Source organism: Pinus tabuliformis, chromosome X, assembly GCF_031772625.1.
Source record: "Pinus tabuliformis cultivar Carrire ecotype Pingquan chromosome X, CPIR1, whole genome shotgun sequence".
NCBI lineage: Eukaryota > Viridiplantae > Streptophyta > Pinopsida > Pinales > Pinaceae > Pinus > Pinus tabuliformis.
Window position 1 is genome coordinate 1,095,924,905 of NC_142308.1, and position 18,732 is coordinate 1,095,943,636.

Consider the following 18,732-nt stretch of genomic DNA (forward strand, 5'->3'; position numbering starts at 1 on the left):
TTAATTTTGGGGTGGATAGCCATGACCTCGCCACCCCACATGGTACCAAACAACCAAAACAATAAATGGTGAGGCACAGGCTACCAACCTCGTCGCCCACCACCACCACCTCCTATCTCAAACATAACCGCCGGCGAAATGGATGGGTGTGACCACCCAAATGTGGAACCACCATGCGTATAACAAACAAACATATTTAAATATGCCGCCGATCTGTTTAAATGCGTGTTAAAAAGGGAGGGGCGGGGTTTGACTGCCCAACCCCTCCCTAACCACTTTCTAACTTTGCCACTATGCCAAATGGCCAGTTTGGGAACTCTGCCCACACAGTTATATAAAACACATTTTTTTCTTAGTGCACACAGGGGGAGAGTGGGCACAGATTTCGAGGAACAGGTGGTGGAACCTTGAGCAGCTAAAATAGGGGTGGAACCTTGCTTGAGCATATTTTCCAGGGGGTCAGTTTTGGTCCAGTGTCATAATTGGGCAAGTTTTATATCGATTTTGCACCTCTCGGTGACAGGAATTCAATGGTGATACTAGTTTTTGCAATAGAGCTCTCCATTTTCAGCCATTTTCCAGAATGGAGGTATAAGACTCCTTTTTTGTAACTGATGATTGTATTCTTCTTTCTCATGTCGTTTAATGAATGAGGACCTCCCCATTGATCGAGCAAGGCTCGGAGACATAGTCCAAGTCGGACGAACTCCGTTATCAAGCTTCTTGTCTTCTTTCATGCATTATGTGTTTCTTCCTCTTCTCTCATGTGCACATTAAAATTCTATGGTTAAGATGCAATTTACACATGTGATTCTTTAATACATCTATAAGCAAAAGATCTTGGATCAAGTGGTATCAGAGTAGGTCTTTTTAAATGTGAATTGCATGTTTATATGCTAACAAGAAACGGGCTCCGAAGAGAAGAAGGGAAACTAAAGTCTTTCGATCCCGAAGCAGGGCATGCACATCGAAGGAGAAACATGGCAGATGAAGAGGCTCGTTATGAAGAGGAGGTAAACTTCCACAAGACTTTATACACGATGGTAGATCGTGTTGAGAAGCTGTTCTCAAGACTTGAAAAACTTGAGAGTGCAGAGAAAAAAGCTCCAGAAGGACAAGGTTCAGTGCACGGAGATGATGGAGGAGATCCACCTCCTTCTCCTTCCACGAGTGAAAGTTCTTCTTCCTCCCATCACCATCATCATAGAAATTCAAGGGATGCACATAAGAAACCTTTCTTTAAATTAGATGTCAAATTTGATCTTCCCATGTATAACGGTGAAAGTAATGCAGAGAAGCTTAATAACTGGATTAGGCAGATTGAGATCTACTACAAGATTTAGCAGATCGCAGAGGACGAGGCAAAGATTCAGTTGGCCTCTCTTTGGCTGAGTGGTGCCGCTCTCGTCTGGTGGGAGAGAAAATTGCGAAGTAGTAAGAGTGTGGGTAATCTTCCTTCCTCATGGCCTAGTTTCATTTCTGCATTAAAAGAACAATTTTATCCCTTGGGTTATAAGCAAAAAGCCTTAATGGAGTGGCAATACTTAAGGCAGGGCAGAGGTCAGGATGTTCAAAGCTTTACCGAGGAGTTTAGAAAACAAGCACTTAATTTGGGCATTGCACTTGACTCACCTGAAGTAGTAACTAAGTATGTTGGATCATTACATAGTTACATTAGACATTCCTTATTATTGTTTGAACCTACTACCATTGACTCGGCCAGTGTAAAGGTCATTCATCTGGAAAATAGGGGAACACATGGACAAGATGACCACTCAAAGAGAACCGCGACAGCCAAGAGAAGGGGAGCAAAGCCCTCTTGTACACATTGTGAGAAAGAGGGGCATGATGAAGAGAATTGTTGGAAGCTGCACCCTGAGCTGAGACCTGAGAGGAATGACAGAAAGGGTCGTCGCCACCATGCAGCAAAGCCAAGATTCTGAGTCAGAGTAAGATGAGAAGGTCACAATTGTAGGATTTGCACGAGGTAGGCCCATTGACTTGGGGTCTGATTTCGACGATGAGACGAAGTTTGCAGCCCTTGGGATCGTGGCAGGAGGACCCATAGATTTGGGGTCTAATTCCGGCAATGAATCAAGGATTTCAACCGACATAATGAAAAGGGCACTCCCTATAGCGGGACTCCAAGAACTTGAGGAGATCAACCACTGCATCCAAGCAGAGAATGCTGAGCTAAGGGGGCTTCTACAGGGGGCAAGGGAAGAAAAACAAATCTTTCTACACCAGTTGCAATCCAATGATGAGGCCTTGGAAAAGCTGCAACATAGCTATTTGGAGGTAAAAAGTGATTCTCTGATTTCATATGATTTTCATGATGATGAATTTGCTGCTTTTGAAAAACATACTACAGGGATTGGATCCAAACTATTGAAGAAAATGGGGTATCAAGGAAAGGGCCTCGGCATCAAAGGCCAAGGCATCATAAACCCCATCGAAGTCAAGGAGTTGTCGCGTCATGCAGGACTCGGATACACCAGAAAGGAAATGGGGGAAAGCTCCAATACAGCTAGTAACTGGCCAATGACCAACAATGAAATTCCTTCCTCACAGTCCAGCGATAGTGAGGGCTCCATGAACACTTATCGAAGGAACACCAGGGGAAAGCGCCCCAAGGCAGCCTCAAAAGTTTGGAGGAAAAAGAATCGTTGTAGTCATTGCAACAAAGAGGGACACCAACAAACCACGTGTCTGATGCTCCATGCTCTGGAAACATCATTAGAGGAGCCGAAAGGTGAACATGTTCAACAAATGAATCCACCCCATTCATGGTGGTTTGCTTTATTAAGTTGGTTTTTTTTGGGGTAGTAGCTTGTTATGGCCACCATTGTAAATCATACGTTGCAAGTAAATGTAAAAATTATGGTGTGTTTCCATCACTTCAAGATGCAACGATGATATTTTTGCCTTTCCTTACTAGTATTTGAGGCATTAATTACTTTTTATGTAATCCCTGGCCAATGAGGGTGTGCTATGAACTCTTGGCAAGGAAGGGTTGTTGAGTAATGTGTGGTATGCATGATTGCAAGAATGTACCAGTTTTGCGTGCAGGTGATTGAAAGTGTGGATTGAAATAGCGTGCTAAGTGTAAATGCTTTTGGGGCCCAAAAGCTCTTTAGTGGGGAGGATTGATCTAGATGGATCTCAAGACACCAGGGGCATGAAAAAGGCTCAAAACTCAAAGTGGCAGAAAGAAAATTAGCTTGACATCAGATTGAAGTGCTCGTCACCCTGATTCCAATGGTGCGAATGACGCTCCAATCCGAGTCCGAATGAAGAAGATAGAAGCAGTCAAAGTTGAGGGTTGACTTACCCATGTGGCAGGCTTAAAGGAGACGCAATTTTGACTAAACCCGGCCACCGGATTCCAGCCAACATGGGCCAGATTCTGAGTGAATTTGTGGCCTGGTTAATTTGTCTCCTTTGGCCCAAATTCAAATTTTGAGAAAATTTTAGGTGGTTATCAAAAATAAAAAATATAAATATAAAAAAAAATTAAGCCGACGGGCCACCAACCCCGCCGGCCTTCCCAACTTTCCCAACAGGAAAAATGTATTAAAATTTGGGGTGGACGGCCATGACCCCGCCACCCCACACCACATAACCGAAATGCATTTAATTTTGGGGTGGAAGGCCATGACCCCGCCACCCCACATGGTACCAAACAACCAAAACAATAAACGGTGGGGCGCGGGCTGCCAACCCTGTCGCCCACCACCGCCACCTCCTATCTCAAACATAACCGCCAACGAAATGGATGGGCACGACCACCCAAATGTGTACCCACCACCCGTATAACAAACAAACATATTTAAATATGGCGCTGATCTGTTTAAATGCGTGTTAAAAAGGAGGGGCGAGGTTTGACCGCCCGACCCCTCCCTAACCACTTTCTAACTTTGCCACTGCGCCAAACAACCAATTTGGGAACTCCGCCCATGAAATTATATAAAACACATTTTTTGCTCAGTGAACACAAGGGGAGAGCAGGCACAGATTTCGAGGAATAGGTGGCGGAACCTTGAGCAGCTGAAACAGGGGTGGAACCTTGCTTGAGCATATTTTCTAGGGAGTCAGTTTTGGTCCAGTGTCAGAATTGGGCAAGTTTTATATCGATTTTACACCTCTCGGCGATAGGAATTCAATGGTGATGCTAGTTTCTACAACAAAGCTCTCCATTTTTTGGCCATTTTCCAAAATGGAGGTATAAGACTCCTTTTTTGTAATTGATGATTGTATTCTTCTTTCTTATGTCATTTAATGAATGAGGGCCTCCCCATTGATCGAGCAGGGCCAGGAGACTTAGTCCAAGTCAGAAAAACTCCATTATTAAGCTTTTTGTCTTCTTTCATGCGTTATGTGTTTCTTCCTCTTCTCTCATGTGCACAATTCTATGGTTAAGCTGCAATTTACACATGTGATTCTTTAATACATCTATAAGCAAAAGATCTTGGATCAATGTGTATTTATGTTGATAATTTAGCTTCCATATTTGAAGGTCCTACAAAGAAATGGAGATAGGGGCTAGGCCTTTTAAGTTGGAAATCAAACAATCCCATTGGAACCCTAGATGGATCAACAACGTTGGTCTTAACCAACCTTTCCAAACACCCTGATTATCCCAAAACGAAATATCTCTTAATTTAGAGTAACCATTTTGTTGCATCCAAATGGCCAAATATCTAAATTCCTCACATCCTCCTAAAGGACTTTAGAAGAGAAATTGTATTTCCAAATATTAATGCGTGCACCATTCCGAGGATGCCAATTGAGATGGTCAACAATTAGTGGCGCAACCTCTTTACACAACATCCAGCTTTTGAATACAAAACTAGACTAGTTGCCTTATTCAACCCTGAGTAAGTGATTTTTGTTAAAATACTTTCGCATGAAAGCCATTTTCCACCATTCCTTCAAATATGAAATAAGCCTCCAAATAAATTTTGCTCCAAGAGCGAGTTTCATAAGCAAAGGATATTTCACAGCCAAACCACTATTTTCCTTTGGAAGATGAATAATGTTTTGGTACACTAAATGAAATTTATTTTCATTGTTCTTCCATCCTTTCCAAAGAAATTTACAAATCAAAAGACTCATTTGAGAAAGCACAAATTTTGGAGCCAAGAGACCAGAAAAAAGATAAAGGGGAACAAAGGATAAAATATATTTCACCAAAATTACCCTACCAGTGGTCGTTAGCCATTGAGCTTCCCAGGCCTATATTTTCTTTTTGAAATTGTTTAAGATTTTGGACCAACTTTTTGAACTAAAGGAACCCAAGGAAATAGGGATTCCAAGATATATAAAAAACTGACATTCAGACTCTAAAGGGAATTCCAATACCTTGGAAATCTCTAGAAGGGTTGAAACAAGACTATTCCATCCAAAATAATACTCTTTCTTTATTATTAAATAGGCCCCCAGAGAGATCCAGATATTGATTCAAGGCCTGCTTAAATTGCACTGTGATTTACTTTGATGCACTCCCCAATAGAAGCATGTCATCGGAAAATTGGGAGTGATTGACTTCCTTGGTGTTCCTTTCTATGCTCAGGCCCATTAATCTTCCCTCAACCTTGGTCTGCTCCAAATTCCCGTCGAGACTTTCCATAACTAGAATGTATAAGAGAGGGGAGAGGGGGTAAACTTGCCTCAAACCCCTTGAAGCAAAAAATAAATTACAAGGGTGACCATTTATCAATGGAGAGATCAATGGGTTGCCAATACAAGCTTTTGCCCAATTAATGAACTCCTCACAGAACCCCAATTTTTCCATAAAACAAAAAAACAAAAAGGAATGGTGAACTCTATCAAAAGGATTTTCCATGTCAAGTTTAATAACCATACCTAGCTCGCCACTTTGCTTATTGGAGTGGATGGCCTCTTGAACTAGTATTACATTGTCCATAATTTGTATGTGCTTCATAAAGCCACCCTAGTTTTTCGAGATTATTGTAGGAAGTATCTTTCTTAATATGAAGGTTATCACTTTAGTCAAAATTTTGTAGGTTGAGTTGCATAGCGAAATGGCCAAAAACGAGAGAAGGAGGCAAGTTTTTACTCTTTTGGAATTAGGGCCAGGAAAGAAGATTTGGTATTCCCTCCCAGCTTCCCCTTAGTCCTAGAAGACTTCAACAGTCTCAGGGTATCCTTCTTGATTGAGACCCAAAAAAACTATAGAAACTGATAGAAAAGTCATTTGGATTAGGGGCTTTTATGCGGATCTAGGGACCAAATGGCCTCAATCATCTTTACTTCCTCATTCAGCTTGGTGAACTGGTAGTTTTTTTAATATGAAACAATAAAAGGCATGACATGAAGGATTTCTCCTCTCTTGAGTCGTTTTCCTTAACCTAATAGTATAATTCCTTAAAGAAGCAAAAGACTTCTTGCTTGATCTCGGGGAAGGGGGATATTTTGGGATCTTCCTCTAGAGTGATTTCTTTGACCCGATTCTTGAATTCCCTAGATCTAACTTGTTTGTGAAAAAGGGAAGAATTCCTACCCCCAGCTCTAAGCCAAAGACTTCTCCACTTTAGCCACCAATATTCTTATTCTTACCTGCAGAGATAATGGATTTTGTTTTTTAATTGTTTTTCTTTTTCGATGCGCCACTCTAAAACTAGATCATTTTCCATCAAATTTTGATGAGCCTCAAGATGTCTGATGAGATCAATTTTTTCTTTACCTAAAGGCTTTAAGTTGGATTTTTCCCATATTCTGAGAGATTGTTTCACCATTTTCAATTTAGTTTCCCACAGAAAAGCAGGAGAACCATTAAACGAAGTTCTCCGTGATTGTTTCATTAATTTTGTTGCCCCCTCCTTTTTGAAACCACCCTGGGTTGAAACAAAATAGGATCGGGCCAAGATCTTCTAGAGAATCTATATTTAGCTCAATGGGTCAATGATCTAAATCCCATTGAGCCAAAATTAAAGAAATACACTTGATTCCTTTGACCAACTAATTGCTATGAATGAGGAAGCGATCCAACCATGTTGTCATGTGCCCAAAACCACTTATCTTATTAGGCCAAGTGTATTTCTTTTTTTTGGAAATATATCCAAGAGATCCCATTTGCTGAGAAGGCCTTCCAATCTTTCCCGATAGGGATCTCTAATGACACTTCCTCCACGTTTCTCTGAAGAGACTAAAATAGTATTAAAATCACCACCAACAATGTTGTCTATATGCATTGTTCTTCCTTTAATCTAATTGAGGAGTCCTATAATTCACCCTTCTCATTCTAATGGACCATAGCATAAACATTTACAAAAGAGACTATTTCTTTTGTGTTCTTATATTCTATCTTACAACCAACTAGTATCTTGATTTGGAACTAGCTTTTAACAAAAAACATGAGTATAACCTAAATGTGCTTAGACCACCTAAAGCTCCAAAAGAGTTTTGCATTATACCAGAGCTGCCTCTCCAAAGGGTTCTTGACATGGCTATAGTCACTTCTTCTGCTAGTTTCATTTCTTACAAAAATAAGACTTGTGACTTTTCTAATCTTACTAAATATTTTGTAGCATGGGATTTAATGGGGTTTCCCAGTCCTCTTACATTCCAAGATACAACTTTAATTTAAACTTAGAGGCATTTGACTTATCTCCTCCATAATTGGTACTCCCATGTTCTATGTTGCTCATGTTTTTAAGAATTTTCGTAATTTGCGGCTAATTTGCTAGCTTGATGTTTTTCTCAGCCTTTGTTTCCCTTACATCTTTTTTAGAGGGTCTTCCTCTTTTTTTTATGATTTTCCATTTCATGTCTAGTGGAATCGCTTCCCTAGTCAAGTCTCTTATTGGCACTTCTTGTTGATACTTTTTCTGCTCGCTCCTCTATTCCCTAAGGCTTTGAGGACACATCTATTATTTTCTCCTACCTATCAGGATTTATCAAAGTCATGGAGCTATGTTGAATCTAGGATTATACAATACTCATTGGGGAAACTTCTCTTACTGGATCTTCTTCTTAAATCTCCCCCTTTTTCCCATTGTCCTTTTTTTCTTTAGATCTCGGTGCTTCATTATTTATATTTGGCTCCTCTTGATCATTCTCTTCCTACGACAATATTTCATAAGGATTAGCTGAAGATAAGGCACCATGTTGAGCTAGGGTTTTAAAGTTTTTGACTCTGCCTTTTCCTTGATTTACCCCTCTTTTCTAGGTACACCATTAGTTTTCTTGAGCTGGTGTCATTTCTTCGTGGCAACTCTTACACTTAAATGGAAGCTGCTCATAGTCAAGTGGTTGAATGAGTCTCCACTCGCCTTAAGTCAAGACGATCTCAGAGGGAAGAATTTTATCAAGGTCCATTTCCACGCATATATTAGCACATGCAAATTGTTGACATTTTGGCTCTGCACAATCTAGAAACAAGCCTACACCATTACCTATTGCATTCAAGTAGTCATTATTCTAGCAGGAAAGTGACAAGTGAGGGAGCTTGACCCAATCGGGCACAACGATAGGAATGTCCTCATCCAGATTGAAATCCAAGGACCAAATGCTCAAATACATCCCCCTGGAGACAAAATAATATGACCATTACGGAACACGATATCTCTGTCCTCCTTACACTTGAAGAGAAGAGAAAAAAAACGGTTACCATTGCAAAGTGACAAGGTTCCCCTTCATTACTTGTTTCAAGCCTTTTCAAACCAGTACTCAACAGAGTTGGGTAAAGGCCACATGCCCATACACTTCCCAACCAGGGCCCTATCAGAGAACGTCAGGGAGGTATTTTCAAAGCCCGGAGGGAGAGCAACCGACAGAATATATTCAACATTTTTGACGAATTTAGTTTGCAGCTATTTTGGAATGGGGTTGCTTTTGAGGGTCGAGATCATAGCATGGAAAGCAACCTCCTCATCGCTAGGAGGGAGAAGCTCCCCCAGGGCCCAATTCAACTGAGATTCAACGAAGAAGATCTTTACAATTACAGGGGGATTAGGGTTTCAGGTCACCACATGACAGTTGCAGAGCTCCGCTTCACGGAGTAGGTCAATGTTTATTGAATCGTTTATTATATACAACATTAAACATTTTCTTTCTTTATGCATCTCATATGTATGAAGTTGATATCAAAACAAATTAGTTAGCATAGCTATTCAAATAGGTTATTTAAATCCCGTGTTGAAATATTTTTTAAAAGTCTAAGGTTTCAATATCTTATTTGCACCGTTTTTACCTCTAATTACTTTATGTCTTTTAAAAATTGTTATGAAAGTATATTACGTCATTTGGATATTGAAATATTTTATTTTGTGACTCAGAGTGAGTGGCATATTTTTCCCACATTGGGTTGCAATATCAACAACAAATAGAGTGACCATGGTGAGGTTAGGATTATTGATGATTTATAATGCTTTTAATTTAAAATAATTGCACATGCATATTCATTTTTGTTTTTTATTATAATCAATATTGTTTTTCTATTTAGACAATATTTTATTTTAATTTTAAAAAGATACATGTCAATTCCACATTAAACATTGATGAAATCACAAGTGAATCTCATACTAGGTTGTAAAATACACCTTTCGACATAATTATTGTATATATTTAAAATTATATATATCATTTTTTTTATATTCCTACTTTTAATTATATTTTCTTTAATACTATATATATATATAATTAATAATACATATATTAATATATTTTAAAAACTACATTTTAATTGAATTAAAGAAAATATAACCAAAAGAGGGCATATATAACCTTTTTAGGTACTAAACTTAGCATGAAAGAGACATTTTAATAATAAAGTGTGGCATTTAGCCATTCCAGGGTAGGTTAGGGTAGGTTTCGTACGTGACTGGAGCTGTGGAGTAAGTTAAGCATTAACATGGCCTTGGCCTTCTAGGCTACATAAGATGTAACATGGCCTACGTGGAGTATGCACGGGGAATCTATGTGGTTACAAAAATTGGGAAACCAGTAAAATGGTCTATAGAATTTTATATGTTTGAACGAAATTCTTACATTGAGTGAGACCTACGATGACATTAAATGAAGGTGGAGGACTTTTCCGCGAAAAATATAAGTGTTCCAAGTTAAATATGGATATAGGATAACATTCTTTCAATTAATTATTTAATTTAAATTTAATATTATATTTTTTTATAAAATAATAATAAACCATGAGAAAGTAAAAGTATAATAATACTCTATTTTAATTTATATGCTTTGAATTAAATATTTTTCAAATAATAAAAAGGAATTTATTTAATTTTATATCTTTATGTTAAAAGTATGTAGTTTATTTAATTTTTATGTCTTTATGTTAAAAGTATGCAGTGGAAAAATAAGTGATTTAATGTATATAAGATTAAAAGAATCTGGTGTATATAATAAATATAAAATAAAAAATTGTTTTATATATTTTCCATAATTATTTTTATATTTTGGGTTAGTGTAAAAGTTATTAAATTAAAAATATTTATTAGTAAAAAATATATAGATATATATTATTATTATTATTATTATTATTATTTTCTGACAAAAAATTTCTTTATGGTATTTTCATTAAAACCTAGGAATCTATGCTTTGATTCTCATTAAGTCAATTTTTTAGATTGCATTATTTGTTGGTCTTTGAATATGTTTGATCAAAGTTTTTTAAAGTTGATTTTTTTAGTTTTTTCAAGTTGATGAAGTGGATAACTAATATAGCTTTCATTAGGATTCAAGTTCTATTAATTAGATGTTAATATTTTTGTTTGCACCATCGCACATAACAAAAATTAGGGTAAGTGCAAGTTTTGGGCAACTTTAATGAAATAGATGTCTCTCACTCATTATCTCTAAATTGAAGGCGATTGAATTGAATGATGTTAATGGTTCCTTTGTAATACTAATTCTAGATATGTTAATTAGGGTAGGTGCAAGTTTTGGGAAACTTTAATGAAATAGATGTCCCCACTCATGGTCTCTAAGTTGAAGGTGATTAAATTGAATGATGTTAATGGTTCCTCTGTAATACTAATTCTAGATATGTTAACCTTATTATGGTAAGCTGAAGTTAGTTAAAAATAAAAAAGTATATTCATATATATTTTGCATAAAACAAATATGAAAAAAAAATTGCTTTATGTTAAAAAAATGAAAGGGATACAACTTTGGTGTACTATTAGATCACTTTGAAATTGTTAAAAGATTTTTTTCACTTTGACTTAATGAAAGGTTTTTCATTTACTTAGTTTGTTTAAAGAAAACACATTACAAATTTGCAAAGGTGCTAGGTTTTAGGAAAGGCTTTTCATTTGCTCAATTTAAGGAGTTGATGATAAATCTATCAAAGCTACAAGCAAGAAATGGATGCATAGATACATTAACTTATACTTTTGGTTAATGATCATGTCATTTGATATATATATATATGTGTGTGTGTGTGTGTGTGTGTGTTTTTCCTATATAATATTATTGGAGACCTTTTTTTGATCGATTCGATGGCGGATTCACATACTTCAGATTCATCGCAGTCTAGAGGATGGGGGACATGACGTACATCAGCTTTCTCAGTGCTTTTTGATCTTCAAAAGGCAGCCGCTGAGGCAGTCGACAAAATTACTCGCAATAAGGCATGGATTTATAAGGAATATGGGGTCCCGGTGCTAGAGGTTAAAGAAGATCAAATTTTAATTAAAGTTTGCGCTATGGCACTCAATCTTGTTGATTTTAAGCGGTGCAAGGGAAATTTAAAGCCAATGAATCTCCTCTTCCTGCGAGAAGTGATAGGGTTTTATGTGTTGGTTTTTTTGACACCACAGAGACTTCATTCATCTCTTGTTCTCGCTCAAAACTTCAAATTTGGTTATGTGTAGAGCGATGGGTTTCAGACAACACATTTTTTTTCTTCCTTTGGGACAGATTACGCTTTTGCAATCCCAGATCCATGGTTAAGCCATGGTTTCGTGCTGCATCCAAAGCGAAATCCATTAGCCACCTGTGAAGTTCAATGGAACCCTCCAATCTCACGACGCTTGGATTTGAGGCTGAAGGAATTGAAATCAAGGATGGAGGTGCATAGATCAACATCACTGCTATTGTGACTAATGGAAATGGCAGAGCCAAGGCCGAGAAGCGCAATGTCTTATGTAATTTGGGGTTTTGTTCATAACCATCAAAGGGAGTGTGAATCCGCACTAAGTTAAATTGGGGACTAAATTCCAGGGGCTGCGGCAGAGGCACAGATCTACATCTGGAGGATTGGTTTCAGGTTTTTATTAAAACCATTACTGTAAAATCGATATTGCTAAGGGTCCAGGGAACAGATCTAGTGACAAATTTAAAGCAAAATTCCCAAAATGTCACAGATATTCCTACTTCATTGCAATATTTGTTTTTTTTTTTTTTTTTTTTTTTTTTTTTTTTTTTTTCGGAAAAGTATTATAGGATGTGGTCCATTTGAAAGACTATGGTATTCAAAGGAACTCTACCATTATCCTGAATTTAAGACTACAAGGTGGTGCCCCAAGAGCAAGCATACCACTTAAATCATCTTCGATCATTCAAGGATGCATTAAGAGGGAAAGTTGCCACACAGGATAAACAAAACCCAAATCTGACAATCCCAGGTCTGTACATTGTAGAGAAGATGGAGAAAGCCCCAGATCTGTCCATAGAATTACCAGAAGTAAGTGGTCTCTTCACTACTTTGCAAGCAAAAGCTATCATATGTTGATTTAATGGTTTTTGGCCCAAATCTGAAGATCTAAATGAGTGGATCTACCTCAATTGGACCAAATATTGTGACATTTATCTGTGTGCAAAAGGTTTTTTTGTGGTTCAGTTTGATACTCAAAAAGACTTTAATTATGTCATAAATGAAGGACCATGGTTTTGGGGAAGGGCGGGTCTCTTCGTAACCCCATGGTTTCCTAGTTTTGATGCAAACTCAATGGTGGTTGCAAAAATGTTGGTTTGGGTAAGGCTACATAACCTTCTGCTCCCCTTTTGGCACCACCAGGTCCTAGAAGGCATTGGAAACTCTTTGGGAAGGTTCCTAAAGATGGATCAAGAAAGAATGGACAAAGGTATCTTCACTTTTTCTTGTATTTGTGTGGAGATGGATTTAAGCAAAGGCCTTCCGGATTGTATTCACCTAATACATCAAAACTTCAAGTGGACATTGTGGTTAGATTTTGAACACACTGCCTTTAGATGTCAGATTTGTCATCAAATAGGGCACTTGAAAAACACATGCAAACAAGCAAAGAAAAGAAAACATAAGAGACTACAAAAGAAAAAAGGATGGAAATTCCCAGACCCTCCTTCATTAGATGATGAGGATGAAGAAATGGATGAGACCCAGCAACATCCGGAGACGCAAAATCAACAAGGTTCTCAAGAGGAGGGAGAAGAGAAGGAGGAGGTTCAGAACAAACAAGTAGAGAATCCAAATAACTCAACAATGGTTCTGATCCTTGAGAACCAACACGAGGAAAAGAACCACAATCAAGGCATAGGTGGAACTAAGTGATCTCATGTCTCTGAGAGCTTAGATTCAGATAAAAATGCCTCAAACATTTTAGGAAATAATTAGTTGGCAATTGCTACCACTACTCCATCGCTTGGGGTTTGGCAAAAAGTCCAAAGAAAAAACCAGTTTATCTGGCTAAATGTAATTTATATTTTTTATTTTTTGTAGCTTAGCTACTATGAGTGCTTTAAGTACATACACTGGTCCCTGAGACAATTCCCGAATGCACTTGTGCATCTATTCTATGTAACATTTTATTATTAATAGAAATTGTGTGGTTTGACAGTAAGTCTACTTGGGCGAAGCCTGGGAGGCTGTAGTTCAAATCTCATTGAGTACACTGGTCTGCTGTGGTGGATGCTCGAGAAGAAGATTCCCCACCCCCGCCTTGGCGGCATAAGAGTCTCGTTTTGTTAAAACTATAAGATCTTAGTATATCGACTTGCAGGTAGTTGGATGTACTCTTGATGTTATAGTGGCAGTTACAAGGATTGATCCTGGGTCTCCCATAGATTAGGACTGGCAGTTACCGATTCACCATGTGGTTAAAAAAAAAAATAGAAAGTTGTTGATTTTTCTTGGGAAAGGAAAAAATTACTATAAATATAATTTTAATTAAAAATTTGATATATACATTATTAATTTTCTCACTAAATTTTCATTAAATAATTTTATTACCTTAATTAAATTAATTATAATTTAAATAGTTTAATCTTTTTATTATTAAATTAAAAATTTAATTTAATTAATTATATATATAATTCTTTTTATTTAAATTTTATAAAATAATATAAAAATAATATATATCTTAAAATGTTATAAAGTAATCAAGTTAATATTTAACCTTTTATATAGATGCAAAATTTGTGATCAAGGATTTCAATGAAAACAACAGGTTAAAGATAAATAGGGATCATATATAGATGTCAAAATGTTGATATATATCAACCCCATATTACGTACCCAGATGAAAGAGTATCATAGAACACCAACCTACATGAAAATGATATTCAATGTACACTGATAACATAGCAATAACTTTCATATCATAGGTTTTTGTTTGGATTTTTGGAAATGTGCATGGTTCTCTTGTTTGCAGCCACGTACCTGTAATCATATAATTAAATTTAGAAATATTAAATTATAATTAAAATAATTAACTCTCTATATATATTTCAATTAAAAATGATTGAATAATAAATTTAATAAATTTAGAGATTTTGTAATAAATAAATAATAATGTAAAAATATTTTAATGGTTAATTGTTAATTAATAATTAAGCGATATTTTAAAAAATATAATATTGATCACAATTTGTGAAAGAGATGTATAATTTTTTTTGGAATTAATATATATAAAATATTTTAATATTAATTATAAATAAAATATTTTAATATTTACTCATAATGAAATATTTTATATGAGTTATATATATTTATAATTCTTTTAATGATTAATCTAAGATTATATTATAGAATAAAATACTCAAATAATGTAATAACAAAAATATATTATAATCTTTAAATATATAATAAAGTTAGGATGATTTTATATTAGTATAATTTATTTATTTATTTATTATTGTTTATCTTTTCAATTAGAATTTATTTTATCAATCAAAATTTATGATTAAAGCACATAGCAAGTTGCATCTTTTTGGAGGCCAAATATAAAGGTTGCATTAGGCTAGTCCAAGAGCAAGTCATCAAAATTATATATGAGTAAAATTACATCAAGATATGGCAATCTAGTTGTATGCTCCTTGTAGAAACACCAAGAATTAAACAAAATTTAGCATTCATACTAAATCACGTGGGAGGGTGGTCATTGAGTTGATTGGGAAGATCTACATGCTTTGGAGGTGGTACCTTCAAGTTCAAATTAGGAATAAGGGAGATAGATGAGTTGGTTGAGTTCACTAATGGAGAGGGAGATAGAGCCACCACAAATGTAGGTGTGCTAGAAATCTTCAAATTAGCCCCATATATTTCCAATTTCATCCTCGATGATATGAATTTATTGTCAGTGTTCAGTCATAATGTTCATGGTTATTTCCAATGAGCCATCAATTACTCATTGCACAGATGGAGCTTATTGATTTTATTTTGGAGTTCACAATGCTATATGGAGAAATTAGAGGTGACATCATCCAATTAGTGGGGGTAGGAGAGGCCATAGTGATTAGCATATGAATGACCAAGTTATCTCTAATCTACCCCTCCACACACTGGACCCGTAGGTGGTGCATAATGAAATCCTTGAACCGTTTGGAATCCATAAGAGGTGTGACATCATGTGGAGAGGCCCATGGCCAAGAGCCACGAGAGAGTGCCAGAAATTTCCATTATTCATGGTGTACCAAGCTATGTCCTTCACCATAGAGGGATGGGACTAGCTTGTTCGGATTATGATTTCCTTATTTAATGGAGATCACATAAATCGTGGTAATCAATGCTTCATGAAAATATCTTGAGCCATCAGTTAACACATGCAGAGAGAACCACATGTCACCATAATTTATAAGGGATGGGTTGGAAGTAGGAGTGAGAGTTGATCCTCACGATTCCTTCAAACCTCACCACCACTTGTGAAGTAAGGGAGTCAAAAAGGGAGGTAGCAAGGGAGTTGTTGCTTTGTAACACATGGAATGAAGCCACCTCATGGATGGAGCCCAATCTTATGCAAATTATTGTAAAAATGATTGCAATTTGGGATCTACAGAGGAAGAGCTTACTTGAAAATGCCTTATTGTATTTTTGAAATCCTCAATGATAATGACTTTGCAAGGATCTAAGATCATTGCGAAGTATCATTGCGTAAGGTTTCATTTGATTATTGGTGGCTTCCCTAGACTACAAGAGTAAGAGTAAGGGAATTCAAATTTTCCTCCAAGAAGAATGAACAACCCACACCTACCACCCCTATATTAATATAAATATACTTATAATAAAATAATTAATTAAATTACTAATTTTTTAATTAAAATGAAAAAAAAACATACTATTTTTTTAAGTCAAGAGTTTCTATTAGTTCATGTAAAAAATACATCATGAGGAGTTGGGAAGCAAAAATCTTCCAGCCTCATTCCTACCAGAATTATTGGCCAAAAGATAATAGCAAAACCGCATTGTCAGCAACAAAAGCATCCTAGAAAACCACATACATATAGCCCAATGATACCAAAAGATCCCAAGAACCTGAATACAACTGGATTCATCCCTAATCTGAAGAGTTCCCTAGAGATGAATAGTACGACCCTTCTTTGGTGATGGAGGAGGACGAAAAGCCTAATGAACATGTCCTTCCATATGTTCTAACCTGCCTTCTAGACACTCTAACTGCTCATGAATCTTTTTTCTGGCCGCAACACAAAGAAGCCAGCCAATCCATCACACGCCATTGATTATGTTGAAGGTCATTCAAAAAACCAATGACTGTGTTCCTATCCTCGTGTCGATCACATCCAAGTTGTTCCAGGAGCAAGGTGACCTGTTGAAGTCGATTATCCAAATAATCAAATGGAGGGGGCAATTCTATTCTTCAAGGAGATTGAGCAGGTTGTTGGTCCAATTCTTCCCCCAAATCATGATTCTCCAAGCGGTGTTCGACCTTGTCACCCTAAAACCCTACAGACATGACCACGTCGGCACTGCATGGGCCCCGAATTATCAAACTTGCACCAACTAACCAAAGTTTGACACTGTATGTTCCAATTCCCCTGAAGTCCCAAAGATTTGCTTACACTCTTAACTCCAGTGTGAGCAGAACAATGTGAACAATGGAGAAAACCGTTGCTTAAGACTTTCCCTCCCCTTACCAACCTCGTGATTCGAAAGTAACTTCCACGCACACCAACCTCTTAATGAACCATTTCATCTGCCACTTGCCTCAGTGGAGTGTTTTTCCTCCAGGAGCCAAAGAGCCACCACTAAGGCTACTAACTTAGGAAGCAAGGCCTTCGCACCACCCCCTGAGCTCTAGAATACTTCATAACTTAGCAAGGGGTAGGTAACCACATAGAGTAACAACCCAAACCCACCAATTTTCAAACATTTTTTTAACCAAAAGATAGAAAACATCACAATGCACATAAGGTCTGAAGTTATCTGAGAAAGCCCCTTGAAAATAACTGCAAGATACTATATTAGACACATCCCTAGGAAAGTCACCACTGGGCTCAATACCCTTGACAAGAAAACCAAACACCAGTGTGTGGAGGGGTTCCTTCCCTCTCGTTGTCGAATAATTCCAATTACCATCTACAAACCCGATGGTAATTGCCAAGAACCACCCTACTGACCCAACATATAAATAGGCATACCAACAAAAGGAGAAAACATGAAACAACCTTGAAACTTGAACTGAGAATTTTACCAAAGGATTGATTCCCAGTATGTTCCCCAACTGTACCGCCTTGTCTTCCAGGCCCGGTCGCTTCCACTTTGCCCCAACTACCAAGGCACAACACAATGATTGAGAAGGCCACCTCGAATCCGGGTCCCAAATCCACTTACTTTGAACCGTTGCAGTGGAATTGTCGGTGCCACCAAATTCGGTTGGAACTCCTTCCCCTAATTGTCACAACTTGAAGGGCCAGGGATGGCGAAGCCAAAATGCCACTCCAGGCACCCAAAGAACCAATTCTATCCGCCACCTTACCTCCCATAACCTTACCTAACCAATAATGTTCTAGAGGACCAAAGCTACCAAATATACCTCTTACCTTCTCTAGAGACATTAACGCATGCTTACTACAAGAAGCATACATGACACACTTCATTAATTCGTATGTTGCGTAGACAAGGATGTTAATACCCCACCCAACCCTTCATTATCTGTAGTTGTTGCCCCCGTTAGGGACATACTAAAATTATTAAATCACTTTAATATTTGTCTTAAATTAATTTAATTAAAAAATTATACCTAATATTTATTTACCCATTTTTAATTTAATTAAGAAAATTATACATAATATTTATTCGTGCATTTTTTAATCACATGACTATCAAATAAAATAATAATGCTATCTTAAATTTTAAGAAAACTCAACTTACCCTTTTACTCTTTAGAGTAAATAAAGATTAATGGAATTTTTAATAACTCACGAAGTAAAATGTTGAATGCCGAAGGTAAGAGAGAGGTTATTGGTACTTGGCTAGCCCACAAAATCGATTCACTTAAGAGTGCAACATAGTTACTCTATTCCAAAGCTACAACATGT